This window comes from Oncorhynchus keta, chromosome 26 (assembly GCF_023373465.1).
Source record: "Oncorhynchus keta strain PuntledgeMale-10-30-2019 chromosome 26, Oket_V2, whole genome shotgun sequence".
Taxonomy (NCBI): domain Eukaryota; kingdom Metazoa; phylum Chordata; class Actinopteri; order Salmoniformes; family Salmonidae; genus Oncorhynchus; species Oncorhynchus keta.
In genome coordinates, this window is record NC_068446.1 from 30,614,642 (window position 1) to 30,632,632 (window position 17,991).

Consider the following 17,991-nt stretch of genomic DNA (forward strand, 5'->3'; position numbering starts at 1 on the left):
TCGGGCTGAGACTCCATTAGCCCGTGGTACTGTGCTGAGACTAAATTAGCCCATGGCACCGGGCTGAGACTAAATTAGCCCATGATACCGGGCTGAGACTCCATTAGCCCATGGTACCGGGCTGAGACTAAAATAATCCATGGCACTGGGCTGAAACCCCTTTAGCCCATGGCACCGGGCTGAGACTCCATTAGCCCATGGCACCGGGCTGAGATTAAATTAGGCCGTGGCTAGGGCTGAGATTAAATTAGCCCATGGCACCGGGCTGAGACTCCATTAGCCCATGGTACCTGGCTGAGATTAAATTTGCCAATGGCACTGTGCTGAGATTAAATTAGCCCATGGCACCGGGCTGAGACTCCATTAGCTCATGATACCGGGCTGAGACTCCATTAGCCCATGGCACCGGGCTGAGACTCCATTAGCCCGTGGTACTGGGGTGAGACTCCATTAGCCCATGGTACCGGGCTGAGACTAAATTAGCCCATGGCACCGGGCTGAGACTAAATTAGCCCATGGTACCGGGCTGAGACTCCATTAGCCCATGGTACCGGGCTGAGACTAAAATAATCCATGGCACTGGGCTGAAACCCCTTTAGCCCATGGCACCGGGCTGAGATTCCATTAGCCCGTGGTACTGGGCTGAGACTCCCATTAGCCCATGGCACCGGGCTGAGACTCTATTAGCCCATGGCACCGGGCTGAGATTAATTTAGCCCATGGCACCGGGCTGAGATTAAATTAGCCCATGGCATCGGGCTGAGACTCCATTAGCCCATGGTACCTGGCTGAGTTTAAATTTGCCAATGGCACTGTGCTGAGATTAAATTAGCCCATGGCACCGGGCTGAGACTCCATTAGCTCATGGTAATGGGCTGAGAGACTCCATTAGCCCATGGCACTGGGCTGAGACTCCAATAGCCCCTTCTTACTGGGCTGAGACTCCATTAGCCCATGGTACCGGGCTGAGACTAAATTAGCCCATGGCACCGGGTTGAGACTCCATTAGCCCATGGTACCGGGCTGAGACTAAATTAGCCCATGGCACCGGGCTGAGACTCCATTAGCCCGTGGTACTGGGCTGAGACTCCCATTATCCCATGGCACCAGGCTGAGACTAAATTAGCCCATGGCACTGGGTTGAGTCTCTATTAGCCCATGGTACCGGGCTGAGACTAAATTAGCCCATGGCACCGGGCTGAGACTCCATTAGCCCGTATTACTGGGCAGAGATTCCCATTATCCGATGGCACCGGGCTGAGATTAAATTAGCCCATGGCACTGGGTTGAGTCTCTATTAGCCCATGGCACCGTGCTGAGACTCCATTATACCATGGCACCGGGCTGAGACTCCGTTAGCCCATGGCACAGGGCTAAGACCCTATTAGCCCATGGTGCCGGGGTGAGACCCTATTAGCCCATGGTACCAGGCTGAGTCTCTATTTGCCCATGGCACCGGGGTGAGACTCTGTTAGTCCATGGCACCATGCTGAGACTCTGTTAGCGCATGGCACCGGGCTGAGACTCCATTAGCCCGTGGTACTGGGCTGAGACTCCCATTATCCCATGGCACCGGGCTGAGACTAAATTGGCCCATGGCACTGGGTTGAGTCTCTATTAGCCCATGGTATCGTGCTGAAACTAAATTAGCCCATGGCACCGTGCTGAGACTCCATTATACCATGGCACCGGGCTGAGACTCCGTTAGCCCATGGCACAGGGCTAAGACCCTATTAGCCCATGGTGCCGGGGTGAGACCCTATTAGCCCATGGAACCAGGCTGAGTCTCTATTAGCCCATGGCACCGGGGTGAGACTCGGGCTGAGATTAAATTAGCCCATGGCACCGGGCTGAGAATCCATTAGCCCATGGTACCTGGCTGAGACTAAATTAGCCCATGGCATCGGGCTGAGACTCCATTAGCCCGTGGTACCGGGCTGAGACTCCATTAGCCCGTGGTACTGTGCTGAGACTAAATTAGCCCATGGCACCGGGCTGAGACTAAATTAGCCCATGGTACCGGGCTGAGACTCCATTAGCCCATGGTACCGGGCTGAGACTAAAATAATCCATGGCACTGGGCTGAAACCCCTTTAGCCCATGGCACCAGGCTGAGACTCCATTAGCCCATGGCACCGGGCTGAGACTCTATTAGCCCATGGTACCGGGCTGAGACTCCATTAGACCATGGCACTGGGCTGAGACTCTGTTAGCCCATGGCACCGGGCTGAGACCCCATTAACCCATGGTACCTGGCTGAGACTAAATTAGCCCATGGCACCAGACTGAGACTCTATTAGCCCATGGCACCAGGCTGAGACTAAATTAGCCCATGGCACCAGGCTGAGACTCCATTAACCCATGGTACCTGGCTGAGACTAAATTAGCCCATGGCACTGTGCTGAGATTAAATTAGCCCATGGCACCGGGCTGAGACTCCATAAGCCCATGGTACTGGACTGAGACTCCATTAGCCCATGGCACCGGGCTGAGACTGAATTAGCCCATGGCATCAGGCTGAGACTCCATTAGCCCATGGTACCGGGCTGAGACTCTATTAGCCCATGGCACCGGGCTGAGATTAAATTAGCCCGTGGCACCGGGCTGAGATTAAATTAGCCCATGGCACCGGGCTGAGACTCCATTAGTCCATGGTACCTGGCTGAGATTAAATTAGCCAATGGCACCGGGCTGAGACTCCATTAGCTCATGGTACCGGGCTGAGACTCCATTAGCCCATGGCATCGGGCTGAGACTAAATTAGCCCATGGCACTGGGTTGAGTCTCTATTAGCCCATGGTATCATGCTGAAACTAAATTAGTCCATGGCACCGTGCTGAGACTCCATTATACCATGGCACCGGGCTGAGACTCCGTTAGCCCATGGCACAGGGCTAAGACCCTATTAGCCCATGGTGCCGGGGTGAGACCCTATTAGCCCATGGCACCGGGCTGAGACTAAATTATCCCATGGCACAGGGCTGAGACTCAATTAGCCCATGGCACCGGGCTGAGACTCTATTAGCCCATGGCAGCTGGCTGAGACTAAATTAGCCAATGTACCGGGCTGAGACTAAATTAGCCCATGGCACAGGGCTGAGACTCCATTATCCCATGGCACCTGGCTGAGACTCTATTAGCCCATGGCAGCTGGCTGAGATTAAATTAGCCAATGTACCGGGCTGAGACTCCATTAGCTCATGGTACCGGGCTGAGACTCCATTAGCCCATGGCATCGGGCTGAGACTAAATTAACCGATGGCACTGGGCTGAGACTCTATTAGCCCATGGCACCGGGCTGAGACTAAATTAGCCCATGGTACCGGGCTGAGAATCCATTAGCCCATGGCACACAGCTGAGACTCCTTTAGCCCATGGCACCGGGCTGAGACTACATTAGCCCATGGCACCGGGCTAGGACTCCATTAGCCCATGGCACTGGGCTGAGACCCCATTAGCCCATGGCACTGGGCTGAGACTCTATTAGGGCTATTCTTCCAGAATCTAAGCGCAGTTTCCAAGTTCCCCTTTCCGATGCCTGCGCTGCAGCTTAATGAAATCATTAATATGCACTAGCACTCTTTCCCCTTCTCTTCAGCACCTAATTATGGGCTTTATTCACATTTGCACAGCTGTACTTCATGTATTATTCAGCATTAATTGCTACTTCAAAAGTAATTAATAAAGACTTGTAACCCCCTGGAAAGAAGGGGTGACGCAGATGGATAGCAAGGGGTGGATGGATAACGGGTCACACAGCTGGGTGACTCTCATGCCCTTTGTCCACCAGATGATGAATAGTATGGTAATGACTATGATGATGGTGTTGGTGTTGATGGTGATTATGGTGATGATGGAAGTTATTTTGGGTTACAGTGTTGTTGGCCAGTGTGGTGCGTGTGGTGGGAGGGGGTTGCACAACAGAGGGCTCCTCTGTGCATTAGATTGAAAATTGTATTGAAATATTTATTAGTGAGCCTCAGTCGCAATTCTTCTCCTGTTGTTCATCTGTTTCCACTTGATTTATTTACTCTTGCTTATCTATTGCATTTAATTCCACCTCAAATCCCAGTGTGAGCCTGCTGGTTGTGTTGGGGCAGTGGGAAGGTGTGTGTGTGTGTGCAGGGGAATGTGTATGTGGGGCATGGGGTGTTATCTCTGACACAAAAACACACACATAATCTCACAAACACACACATAATCTCACAAACACACGCATAATCTCACAAACACAAACACAATCTCACAAACATAAACACACACACACAATTCCAAATCGGCTGTGGGAGCCAGTAAATGAGAATAAGAGTCCTTCTCTTTGACACCCCAACACCAGAGCCAAACAATCTGCAGTTTGTCAGTGGCAGCCCCGACCTGATAAAATATCACCTTGTTATTAATTGTGCAGTAATTGTGCAATGTGCTCTCCTTTTCATGTGCCATGCATCGGTAGTAAAGATGAGAATGGACAGCTGGGGGAGACTCTAAAGGTGTGGCCTGTCTCCATGACTGTCAGAGAGAAGAGAGGAGCAGAGAGGCTGGAGTAATAGTACTTTTTCCTCAGTGATTGAATGGATGTGGACAAGGTCACCAAGTTAACACATAAGGGAAGGAACATGCTTTGTTTTCTTTCCCACAGATGGAAGAGGGATGGGGGATGTGTGTGTGTGTGTGTGTGTGTGTGTGTGTGTGTGTGTGTGTGTGTGTGTGTGTGTGTGTGTGTGTGTGTGTGTGTGTGTGTGTGTGTGTGTGTGTGTGGGGGGGGCTCAGGGTGACTAAGAGCGGTGCTGCAGGGAGGGCTATAGTGGGATGTGACAGGGATGGCTACCTGTCCCCAGGCCTGAGCTGGGGGTCAGGGAGAGGGCCTGCAAGAGCCACTCACCCACCACACTGACCTTCAGTGTTGCTGCTGCAGGGGACAGAGGCACACACCCACACACCTACACACCTACACACACAAACACACACACACACACAAACACGCACACACACACACACACACACACACACACACACACACACACACACACACACACACACACACACACACACACACACACACACACACACACACACACACACACACACACACACACACACACACACACACACTGGTACAATACAAGATTGAGAGAGAGATAAACACACACACACCGTCCAGTGAGCTATATAAGTCAGTGATTCGGCAGGGTTGTGATTTACTGAGGTCTGAGTAAACTCCTATCCAGGCTCAGCTGAATAGCTCACCATGTACCCTTACCCCATACACTCACACTTTTCTCACCCAATACCCTCACCTTACTTTTACCCCATACACTCACACTCCATGACCGAGGTTTCTCACTGAAACCTCACATTATCACAGGCTCTGCTTTCTCTCCTAACTACTTGAGTGTAGACCAGAGACTCCCAGCAGTGTAGTTGTCTCTCTACAGTGTACTGCTGTTGTGATGATTATGTTTGAAGGAGACAGGGGACAGGTGATGATGGCACACAGGGGTCTCTTCCTCTTTGTCTGAGCTTTTCCATCAGCAACAACAGTGGTGTTATGGTATTGTATCTCCTCAGCCTCGTCATCAGAGAGCTGCAGGGGAAGGAGGAGATGTTTCAGCCTCATCATCAGAGAGCTGCAGGGGAAGGAGGAGATGTTTCAGCCTCACCATCAGAGAGCTGCAGGGGAAGGAGGAGATGTTTCAGCCTCATCATCAGAGAGCTGCAGGGGAAGGAGGAGATGTTTCAGCCTCATCATCAGAGAGCTGCAGGGGAAGGAGGAGATGTTTCAGCCTCATCATCAGAGAGCTGCAGGGGAAGGAGGAGATGTTTCAGCCTCATCATCAGAGAGCTGCAGGGGAAGGAGGAGATTTTTAAGCCTCATCATCAGTAGAGCTGCAGGGGAAGGAGGAGATGTTTCAGCCTCACCATCAGAGAGCTGCAGGGGAAGGAGGAGATGTTTCAGCCTCATCATCAGAGAGCTGCAGGGGAAGGAGGAGATGTTTCAGCCTCATCATCAGAGAGCTGCAGGGGAAGGAGGAGATGTTTCAGCGTCATCATCAGAGAGCTGCAGGGGAAGGAGGAGATGTTTCAGCCTCATCATCAGAGAGCTGCAGGGGAAGGAGGAGATGTTTCAGCCTCATCATCAGTAGAGCTGCAGGGGAAGGAGGAGATGTTTCAGCCTCACCATCAGAGAGCTGCAGGGGAAGGAGGAGATGTTTCAGCCTCATCATCAGAGAGCTGCAGGGGAAGGAGGAGATGTTTCAGCCTCATCATCAGAGAGCTGCAGGGGAAGGAGGAGATTTTTAAGCCTCATCATCAGTAGAGCTGCAGGGGAAGGAGGAGATGTTTCAGCCTCATCATCAGAGAGCTGCAGGGGAAGGAGGAGATGTTTCAGCCTCACCATCAGAGAGCTGCAGGGGAAGGAGGAGATGTTTCAGCCTCATCATCAGAGAGCTGCAGGGGAAGGAGGAGATGTTTCAGCCTCATCATCAGAGAGCTGCAGGGGAAGGAGGAGATTTTTAAGCCTCATCATCAGTAGAGCTGCAGGGGAAGGAGGAGATGTTTCAGCCTCATCATCAGAGAGCTGCAGGGGAAGGAGGAGATGTTTCAGCCTCATCATCAGAGAGCTGCAGGGGAAGGAGGAGATGTTTCAGCCTCATCATCAGAGAGCTGCAGGGGAAGGAGGAGATTTTTAAGCCTCATCATCAGTAGAGCTGCAGGGGAAGGAGGAGATGTTTCAGCCTCACCATCAGAGAGCTGCAGGGGAAGGAGGAGATGTTTCAGCCTCATCATCAGAGAGATGCAGGGGAAGGAGGAGATGTTTCAGCCTCATCATCAGAGAGCTGCAGGGGAAGGAGGAGATGTTTCAGCCTCATCATCAGAGAGCTGCAGAGGAAGGAGGAGATATTTCAGCCTCATCATCAGAGAGCTGCAGGGGAAGGAGGAGATGTTTCAGCCTCATCATCAGAGAGCTGCAGGGGAAGGAGGAGATGTTTCAGCCTCATCATCAGAGAGCTGCAGGGGAAGGAGGAGATGTTTCAGCCTCATCATCAGAGAGCTGCAGGGGAAGGAGGAGATGTTTCAGCCTCATCATCAGAGAGCTGCAGGGGAAGGAGGAGATGTTTCATCCTCATCATCAGGAGAGCTGCAGGGGAAGGAGGAGATGTTTCAGCCTCACCATCAGAGAGCTGCAGGGGAAGGAGGAGATGTTTCAGCCTCATCATCAGAGAGCTGCAGGGGAAGGAGGAGATGTGTCAGCCTCATCATCAGAGAGCTGCAGGGGAAGGAGGAGATGTTTCAGCCTCATCATCAGAGAGCTGCAGGGGAAGGGGGAGATGTTTCATCCTCATCATCAGTAGAGCTGCAGGGGAAGGAGGAGATGTTTCAGCCTCACCATCAGAGCTGCAGGGGAAGGAGGAGATGTTTCAGCCTCATCATCAGAGAGCTGCAGGGGAAGGAGGAGATGTTTCAGCCTCATCATCAGAGAGCTGCAGGGGAAGGAGGAGATTTTTAAGCCTCATCATCAGTAGAGCTGCAGGGGAAGGAGGAGATGTTTCAGCCTCACCATCAGAGAGCTGCAGGGGAAGGAGGAGATGTTTCAGCCTCATCATCAGAGAGCTGCAGGGGAAGGAGGAGATGTTTCAGCTTCATCATCAGAGAGCTGCAGGGGAAGGAGGAGATGTTTCATCCTCATCATCAGTAGAGCTGCAGGGGAAGGAGGAGATGTTTCAGCCTCACCATCAGAGAGCTGCAGGGGAAGGAGGAGATGTTTCAGCCTCATCATCAGAGAGCTGCAGGGGAAGGAGGAGATGTTTCAGCCTCATCATCAGAGAGCTGCAGGGGAAGGAGGAGATTTTTAAGCCTCATCATCAGTAGAGCTGCAGGGGAAGGAGGAGATGTTTCAGCCTCACCATCAGAGAGCTGCAGGGGAAGGAGGAGATGTTTCAGCCTCATCATCAGAGAGCTGCAGGGGAAGGAGGAGATGTTTCAGCCTCATCATCAGAGAGCTGCAGGGGAAGGAGGAGATGTTTCAGCCTCATCATCAGAGAGCTGCAGGGGAAGGAGGAGATGTTTCAGCCTCATCATCAGAGAGCTGCAGGGGAAGGAGGAGATGTTTCAGCCTCATCATCAGAGAGCTGCAGGGGAAGGAGGAGATGTTTCAGCCTCATCATCAGAGAGCTGCAGGGGAAGGAGGAGATTTTCAGCCTCATCATCAGAGAGCTGCAGGGGAAGGAGGAGATGTTTCAGCCTCATCATCAGAGAGCTGCAGGGGAAGGAGGAGATGTTTCAGCCTCATCATCAGAGAGCTGCAGGGGAAGGAGGAGATGTTTCAGCCTCATCATCAGAGAGCTGCAGGGAAGGAGGAGATGTTTCAGCCTCATCATCAGAGAGCTGCAGGGGAAGGAGGAGATTTTTAAGCCTCATCATCAGTAGAGCTGCAGGGGAAGGAGGAGATGTTTCAGCCTCACCATCAGAGAGCTGCAGGGGAAGGAGGAGATGTTTCAGCCTCATCATCAGAGAGCTGCAGGGGAAGGAGGAGATGTTTCAGCCTCATCATCAGAGAGCTGCAGGGGAAGGAGGAGATGTTTCAGCGTCATCATCAGAGAGCTGCAGGGGAAGGGGGAGATGTTTCAGCCTCATCATCAGAGAGCTGCAGGGGAAGGAGGAGATGTTTCAGCCTCATCATCAGAGAGCTGCAGAGGAAGGAGGAGATGTTTCAGCCTCATCATCAGTAGAGCTGCAGGGGAAGGAGGAGATGTTTCAGCCTCACCATCAGAGAGCTGCAGGGGAAGGAGGAGATGTTTCAGCCTCATCATCAGAGAGCTGCAGGGGAAGGAGGAGATGTTTCAGCCTCATCATCAGAGAGCTGCAGGGGAAGGAGGAGATTTTAAGCCTCATCATCAGTAGAGCTGCAGGGAAGGAGGAGATGTTTCAGCCTCATCATCAGAGAGCTGCAGGGGAAGGAGGAGATGTTTCAGCCTCACCATCAGAGAGCTGCAGGGGAAGGAGGAGATGTTTCAGCCTCATCATCAGAGAGATGCAGGGCAAGGAGGAGATGTTTCAGCCTCATCATCAGAGAGCTGCAGGGGAAGGAGGAGATGTTTCAGCCTCATCATCAGAGAGCTGCAGGGGAAGGAGGAGATGTTTCAGCCTCATCATCAGAGAGCTGCAGGGGAAGGAGGAGATTTTTAAGCCTCATCATCAGTAGAGCTGCAGGGGAAGGAGGAGATGTTTCAGCCTCACCATCAGAGAGCTGCAGGGGAAGGAGGAGATGTTTCAGCCTCATCATCAGAGAGCTGCAGGGGAAGGAGGAGATGTTTCAGCCTCATCATCAGAGAGCTGCAGGGGAAGGAGGAGATGTTTCAGCCTCATCATCAGAGAGCTGCAGGGGAAGGAGGAGATGTTTCAGCCTCATCATCAGAGAGCTGCAGGGGAAGGAGGAGATTTTTAAGCCTCATCATCAGTAGAGCTGCAGGGGAAGGAGGAGATGTTTCAGCCTCACCATCAGAGAGCTGCAGGGGAAGGAGGAGATGTTTCAGCCTCATCATCAGAGAGCTGCAGGGGAAGGAGGAGATGTTTCAGCCTCATCATCAGAGAGCTGCAGGGGAAGGAGGAGATGTTTCAGCGTCATCATCAGAGAGCTGCAGGGGAAGGGGGAGATGTTTCAGCCTCATCATCAGAGAGCTGCAGGGGAAGGAGGAGATGTTTCAGCCTCATCATCAGAGAGCTGCAGAGGAAGGAGGAGATGTTTCAGCCTCATCATCAGTAGTGCTGCAGGGGAAGGAGGAGATGTTTCAGCCTCACCATCAGAGAGCTGCAGGGGAAGGAGGAGATGTTTCAGCCTCATCATCAGAGAGCTGCAGGGGAAGGAGGAGATGTTTCAGCCTCATCATCAGAGAGCTGCAGGGGAAGGAGGAGATTTTTAAGCCTCATCATCAGTAGAGCTGCAGGGGAAGGAGGAGATGTTTCAGCCTCATCATCAGAGAGCTGCAGGGGAAGGAGGAGATGTTTCAGCCTCACCATCAGAGAGCTGCAGGGGAAGGAGGAGATGTTTCAGCCTCATCATCAGAGAGATGCAGGGCAAGGAGGAGATGTTTCAGCCTCATCATCAGAGAGCTGCAGGGGAAGGAGGAGATGTTTCAGCCTCATCATCAGAGAGCTGCAGAGGAAGGAGGAGATGTTTCAGCCTCATCATCAGAGAGCTGCATGGGAAGGAGGAGATGTGTCAGGCTCATCATCAGAGAGCTGCAGAGGGAGGAGATGTTTCATCCTCATCATCAGAGATCTGCAGAGGGAGGAGATGTTTCATCCTCTTCATCAGAGATCTGCAGTGGGAGGAGATGTTTCATCCTCATCATCAGAGATCTGCAGAGGGAGGAGATGTTTCATCCTCTTCATCAGAGATCTGCAGTGGGAGGAGATGTTTCATCCTCATCATCAGAGATCTGCAGTGGGAGGAGATGTTTCATCCTCATCATCATCAGAGATCTGCAGTGGGAGGAGATGTTTCATCCTCATCATCATCAGAGATCTGCAGAGGGAGGAGATGTTTCATCCTCATCATCAGAGATCTGCAGTGGGAGGAGATGTTTCATCCTCATCATCATCAGAGATCTGCAGAGGGAGGAGATGTTTCATCCTCTTCATCAGAGATCTGCAGTGGGAGGAGATGTTTCATCCTCATCATCGTCAGAGATCTGCAGAGGGAGGAGATGTTTCATCCTCATCATCAGAGATCTAATGGGGAGGAGGAAATATTAAAACCTATTAGAAGTTAAGTGTGGTGGAGCCACTGACTGCCGGGGTTATTGATGGAGACTGTTCCCTGCCTAGATGCATTTCATGTTTAGGAAGATAAGTTGGCTCTTGTGGGTCTGTGCGGTGTGTGTGTTTGTGTGTATGTGATAAAAGAGAGACTATGTCTGTGTGTTGGCACATGTGTGTGTGTGTGGGAGTGTTTTAACAAGAAAATACACACTCCCATCACTGTTAGTGAAGTATGGATTGATGAGTCTAGGGCCGAGCAAGACAAAAACAACCATACAGTTACAATATGTACATGATGTACCTACATTAGCATATGCATGTACTGTGTAACATTTCTAAATGAGAGACGAAACACACACGTGTATTTGTGAATGTGTCTGTGTACCTGTGACTGCCAGCACACTACGGTGCTGCATATCAGGCCTCTGCAGTACCATTAGATTTATCCATGCTGTGCTGATTTACACGGCTTGTTAAGGGCCCTCTGGCACTATGGGGTCTTCCTGAAACATCCTGGTCCTCTCCTGAAACCAACTGGTCCTCTCCTGAAACATCCTGGTCCTCTCCTGAAACAAACTGGTCCTCTCCTGAAACATCCTGGTCCTCTCCTGAAACCAACTGGTCCTCTCCTGAAACCAACTGGTTCTCTCCTGAAACATCCTGGTCCTCTCCTGAAACAAACTGGTCCTCTCCTGAAACATCCTGGTCCTCTCCTGAAACAAACTGGTCTTCTCCTGAAACAAACTGGTCTTCTCCTGAAACATCCTGGTCCTCTCCTGAAACAAACTGGTCCTCTCCTGAAACAAACTGGTCCCCTCCTGAAACAAACTGGTCCTCTCCTGAAACATCCTGGTCCCCTCCTGAAACAAACTAGTCCTCTCCTGAAACAAACTGGTCCTCTCCTGAAACAAACTGGTCCCCTCCTGAAACAAACTGGTCCTCTCCTGAAACATCCTGGTCCCCTCCTGAAACAAACTGGTCCTCTCCTGAAACATCCTGGTCCCCTCCTGAAACAAACTGGTCCTCTCCTGAAACAAACTGGTCCTCTCCTGAAACAAACTGGTCACCTCCTGAAACAAACTGGTCCTCTCCTGAAACAAACTGGTCCTCTCCTGAAACAAACTGGTCCTCTCCTGAAACAAACTGGTCCTCTCCTGAAACAAACTGGACCTCCCCTGAAACAAACTGGTCCTCTCCTGAAACAAACTGGTCCTCTCCTGAAACATCCTGGTCCGCTCCTGAAACATCCTGGTCCTCTTCTGAAACATCCTGGTCCCCTCCTGAAACAAACTGGTCCTCTCCTGAAACAAACTGGTCCTCCCCTGAAACAAACTGGTCCTCTCCTGAAACAAACTGGTCCTCTCCTGAAACAAACTGGTCCTCTTCTGAAACATCCTGGTCCCCTCCTGAAACAAACTGGTCCTCTCCTGAAACAAACTGGTCCTCCCCTGAAACAAACTGGTCCTCCCCTGAAACAAACTGGTCCTCTCCTGAAACAAACTGGTCCTCTCCCTCGAACCGGGACCTTGAGAGTTTCAGGGAAGAATGAGCCTGTATTTGGTGCCCTTGCTCTCAGGATAATAATGTGTATAGTGTATTTGGTGTTCTTGCTCTCAGGATATTAATGTGTCTAGTGTATTTGGTGTTATTGCTCTCAGGATAATAATGTGTCTAGTGTATTTGGTGTTCTTGCTCTCAGGATATTAATGTGTCTAGTGTATTTGGTGTTCTTGCTCTCAGGATAATAATGTGCCTAGTGTATTTGGTGTTCTTGCTCTTGCTTTGGTGTTCTCTCAGGATATTAATGTGTCTAGTGTATTTGGTGTTCTTGCTCTCAGGATAATAATGTGTCTAGTGTATTTGGTGTTCTTGCTCTCAGGATAATAATGTGTCTAGTGTATTTGGTGTTCTTGCTCTCAGGATAATAATGTGTCTAGTGTATTTGGTGCTTCTTGCTCTTTGGTGCCCAGGATAATAATGTGTCTAGTGTATTTGGTGTTCTTGCTTGCTCTCAGGATAATAATGTGTCTAGTGTATTTGGTGTTCTTGCTCTCAGGATAATAATGTGTCTAGTGTATTTGGTGTTCTTGCTCTCAGGATAATAATGTGTCTAGTGTATTTGGTGTTCTTGCTCTCAGGATAATAATGTGTCTAGTGTATTTGGTGTTCTTGCTCTCAGGATAATAATGTGTCTAGTGTATTTGGTGTTCTTGCTCTCAGGATAATAATGTGTCTAGTGTATTTGGTGTTCTTGCTCTCAGGATAATAATGTGTCTAGTGTATTTGGTGTTCTTGCTCTCAGGATAATAATGTGTCTAGTGTATTTGGTGTTCTTGCTCTCAGGATAATAATGTGTCTAGTGTATTTGGTGTTCTTACATTTACATTTACATTTAAGTCATTTAGCAGACGCTCTTATCCAGAGCGACTTACAAATTGGTGCATTCACCTTATGACATCCAGTGGAACAGCCACTTTACAATAGTGCATCTAAATCTTTTAGGGGGGGGGGGGTGAGAAGGATTACTTATCCTATCCTAGGTATTCCTTAAAGAGGTGGGGTTTCAGGTGTCTCCGGAAGGTGGTGATTGACTCCGCTGTCCTGGCGTCGTGAGGGAGTTTGTTCCACCATTGGGGGGCCAGAACAGCGAACAGTTTTGACTGGGCTGAGCGGGAACTGTACTTCCTCAGTGGTAGGGAGGCGAGCAGGCCAGAGGTGGATGAACGCAGTGCCCTTGTTTGGGTGTAGGGCCTGATCAGAGCCTGGAGGTACTGAGGTGCCGTTCCCCTCACAGCTCCGTAGGCAAGCACCATGGTCTTGTAGCGGATGCGAGCTTCAACTGGAAGCCAGTGGAGAGAGCGGAGGAGCGGGGTGACGTGAGAGAACTTGGGAAGGTTGAACACCAGACGGGCTGCGGCGTTCTGGATGAGTTGTAGGGGTTTAATGGCACAGGCAGGGAGCCCAGCCAACAGCGAGTTGCAGTAATCCAGACGGGAGATGACAAGTGCCTGGATTAAGACCTGCGCCGCTTCCTGTGTGAGGCAGGGTCGTACTCTGCGGATGTTGTAGAGCATGAACCTACAGGAACGGGCCACCGCCTTGATGTTAGTTGAGAACGACACGGTGTTGTCCAGGATCACGCCAAGGTTCTTAGCGCTCTGGGAGGTGGACACAATGGAGTTGTCAACCGTGATGGCGAGATCATGGAACGGGCAGTCCTTCCCCGGGAGGAAGAGCAGCTCCGTCTTGCCGAGGTTCAGCTTGAGGTGGTGATCCATCATCCACACTGATATGTCTGCCAGACATGCAGAGATGCGATTCGCCACCTGGTCATCAGAAGGGGGAAAGGAGAAGATTAATTGTGTGTCGTCTGCATAGCAATGATAGGAGAGACCATGTGAGGTTATGACAGAGCCAAGTGACTTGGTGTATAGCGAGAATAGGAGAGGGCCTAGAACAGAGCCCTGGGGGACACCAGTGGTGAGAGCGCGTGGTGAGGAGACAGATTCTCGCCACGCCACCTGGTAGGAGCGACCTGTCAGGTAGGACGCAATCCAAGCGCGGGCCGCGCCGGAGATGCCCAACTCGGAGAGGGTGGAGAGGAGGATCTGATGGTTCACAGTATCGAAGGCAGCCAATAGGTCTAGAAGGATGAGAGCAGAGGAGAGAGAGTTAGCTTTAGCAGTGCGGAGCGCCTCCGTGATGCAGAGAAGAGCAGTCTCAGTTGAATGACTAGTCTTGAAACCTGACTGATTTGGATCAAGAAGGTCATTCTGAGAGAGATAGTGGTAGAGCTGGCCAAGGACGGCACGTTCAAGAGTTTTGGAGAGAAAAGAAAGAAGGGATACTGGTCTGTAGTTGTTGACATCGGAGGGATCGAGTGTAGGTTTTTTCAGAAGGGGTGCAACTCTCGCTCTCTTGAGGACTGAAGGGACGTAGCCAGCGGTCAGGGATGAGTTGATGAGCGAGGTGAGGTAAGGGAGAAGGTCTCCGGAAATGGTCTGGAGAAGAGAGGAGGGGATAGGGTCAAGCGGGCAGGTTGTTGGGCGGCCGGCCGTCACAAGACGCAAGATTTCATCTGGAGAGAGAGGGGAGAAAGAGGTCAGAGCACAGGGTAGGGCAGTGTGAGCAGAACCAGCGGTGTCGTTTGACTTAGCAAACGAGGATCGGATGTCGTCGACCTTCTTTTCAAAATGGTTGACAAAGTCATCTGCAGAGAGGGAGGAGGGGGGGGGGGGAGGAGGATTCAGGAGGGAGGAGAAGGTGGCAAATAGCTTCCTAGGGTTAGAGGCAGATGCTTGGAATTTAGAGTGGTAGAAAGTGGCTTTAGCAGCAGAGACAGAGGAGGAAAATGTAGAGAGGAGGGAGTGAAAGGATGCCAGGTCCGCAGGGAGGCGAGTTTTCCTCCATTTCCGCTCGGCTGCCCGGAGCCCTGTTCTGTGCGCTCGCAATGAGTCGTCGAGCCACGGAGCGGGAGGGGAGGACCGAGCCGGCCTGGAGGATAGGGGACATAGAGAGTCAAAGGATGCAGAAAGGGAGGAGAGGAGAATTGAGGAGGCAGAATCAGGAGATAGGTTGGAGAAGGTTTGAGCAGAGGGAAGAGATGATAGGATGGAAGAGGAGAGAGTAGCGGGGGAGAGAGAGCGAAGGTTGGGACGGCGCGATACCATCCGAGTAGGGGCAGTGTGGGAAGTGTTGGATGAGAGCGAGAGGGAAAAGGATACAAGGTAGTGGTCGGAGACTTGGAGGAGTTGCAATGGGGTTAGTGGAAGAACAGCATCTAGTAAAGATGAGGTCGAGCGTATTGCCTGCCTTGTGAGTAGGGGGGAAGGTGAGAGGGTGAGGTCAAAAGAGGAGAGGAGGGAAAGAAGGAGGCAGAGAGGAATGAGTCAAAGGTAGACGGGGAGGTTAAAGTCGCCCAGAACTGTGAGAGGTGAGCCGTCCTCAGGAAAGGAGCTTATCAAGGCATCAAGCTCATTGATGAACTCTCCGAGGGAACCTGGAGGGCGATAAATGATAAGGATGTTAAGCTTGAAAGGGCTGGTAACTGTGACAGCATGGAATTCAAAGGAGGCGATAGACAGATGGGTAAGGGGAGAAAGAGAGAATGACCACTTGGGAGAGATGAGGATCCCGGTGCCACCACCCCGCTGACCAGAAGCTCTCGGGGTGTGCGAGAACACGTGGGCGGACGAGGAGAGAGCAGTAGGAGTAGCAGTGTTATCTGTGGTGATCCATGTTTCCGTCAGTGCCAAGAAGTCGAGGGACTGACTGGAGGGAGGCATAGGCTGAGATGAACTCTGCCTTGTTGGCCGCAGATCGGCAGTTCCAGAGGCTACCGGAGACCTGGAACTCCACGTGGGTCGTGCGCGCTGGGACCACCAGATTAGGGTGGCCGCGGCCACGCGGTGTGGAGCGTTTGTATGGTCTGTGCAGAGAGGAGAGAACAGGGATCAACAGACACATAGTTGACAGGCTACAGAAGAGGCTACGCTAATGCAAGGAGATTGGAATGACAAGTGGACTACACGTCTCAAATGTTCAGAAAGTTAAGCTTACGTAGCAAGAATCTTATTGACTAAAATGATTAAAATGATACAGTACTGCTGAAGTAGGCTAGCTGGCAGTGGCTGCGTTGTTGACACTACACTAATCAAGTCGTTCCGTTGAGTGTAATAGTTTCTACAGTGCTACTATTCGGGGGCTAGCTGGCTAGCTAGCAGTGTTGATTACGTTACGTTGCGTTAAAAGAACGACAATAGCTGGCTAGCTAACCTAGAAAATCGCTCTAGACTACACAATTATCTTTGATACAAGGACAGCTATGTAGCTAGCTATGTAGCTAGCTACGATCAAGCAAATCAAACCGTTGTGCTGTAATGAAATTAAATGAAAAATGTGATACTACCTGTGGAGCGAAGCGGAATGCGACCGGGTTGTTGTTGGCTAGCTGTTAGCTGTTAGCTGTTAGCTAGCTAGCAGTGTCTCCTACGTTAAGGACGACAAATAGCTGGCTAGCTAACCTCGGTAAATTAAGATAATCACTCTAAGACTACACACTCTAAACTACACAATTATCTTGGATACGAAGACAGCAAAGACAACTATGTAGCTAGCTAACACTACACTAATCAAGTCGTTCAGTTGAGTGTAATAGTACCTACGGTGCTGCTATACGGTGGACGTTAGCTATGTGGCTAGCTGCAGTAGACTACGTTAGGATGACGAAATACGATAATTACGCAATTATCTTTGATACAAAGACGGCTATGTAGCTAGCTAAGAAGAAATTTGCTAAGATTAGACAAATCAAACCGTTGTACTATAATGAAATGTAATGAAAAGTAATGAAAAGTAATACTACCTGCGGACCGAAGTGCGAGTGCGACCGCTCGCTCCAACCCGGAAGACCGTGCTCTCAGGATAATAATGTGTCTAGTGTATTTGGTGCCCTTGCTCTCAGGATAATAATGTGTCTAGTGTATTTGGTGTTCTTGCTCTCAGGATAATAATGTGTCTAGTGTATTTGGTGTTCTTGCTCTCAGGATAATAATGTGTCTAGTGTATTTGGTGTTCTTGCTCTCAGGATAATAATGTGTCTAGTGTATTTGGTGTTCTTGCTCTCAGGATAATAATGTGTCTAGTGTATTTGGTGTTCTTGCTCTCAGGATAATAATGTGTCTAGTGTATTTGGTGCCCTTGCTCTCAGGAGAATAATGTGTCTAGTGTATTTGGTGCCCTTGCTCTCAGGATAATAATGTGTCTAGTGTATTTGGTGTTCTTGCTCTCAGGATAATAATGTGTCTAGTGTATTTGGTGCCCTTGCTCTCAGGAGAATAATGTGTCTAGTGTATTTGGTGTTATTGCTCTCAGGATAATAATGTGTCTAGTGTATTTGGTGTTCTTGCTCTCAGGATAATAATGTGTCTAGTGTATTTGGTGTTCTTGCTCTCAGGATAATAATGTGTCTAGTGTATTTGGTGTTCTTGCTCTCAGGATAATAATGTGTCTAGTGTATTTGGTGTTCTTGCTCTCAGGATAATAATGTGTCTAGTGTATTTGGTGTTCTTGCTCTCAGGATAATAATGTGTCTAGTGTATTTGGTGTTCTTGCTCTCAGGATAATAATGTGTCTAGTGTATTTGGTGTATTTGGTGTTATTGCTCTCAGGATAATAATGTTGCTCTCAGGATAATAATGTGTCTAGTGTATTTGGTGTTCTTGCTCTCAG

The 17,991-nt window shown here is 50.2% G+C and overlaps 2 protein-coding genes across 14 annotated transcripts in view; one reads left to right on the plus strand and one right to left on the minus strand.

Annotated features, from left to right (window-relative positions):
• The window catches only part of LOC118359241 (CUGBP Elav-like family member 5), a 418,411-nt gene that overhangs the window by 151,523 nt on the left and 248,897 nt on the right, over window positions 1-17,991 (plus strand). The window lies entirely within an intron of this gene.
• LOC127912040 (uncharacterized) overlaps window positions 1-17,991 on the minus strand; it is an 81,787-nt gene that overhangs the window by 33,798 nt on the left and 29,998 nt on the right. The window contains exon 1 of one of the 2 annotated variants that reach the window (XM_052480551.1): window positions 14,283-15,365. The exons of the other annotated variant lie outside the window; for it this stretch is intronic. The gene's annotated coding sequence lies outside the window, so the exon portion shown is untranslated. Of the gene's footprint in view, window positions 1-14,282; window positions 15,366-17,991 lie in introns of those variants that run through there. 2 annotated transcript variants of the gene reach the window in all.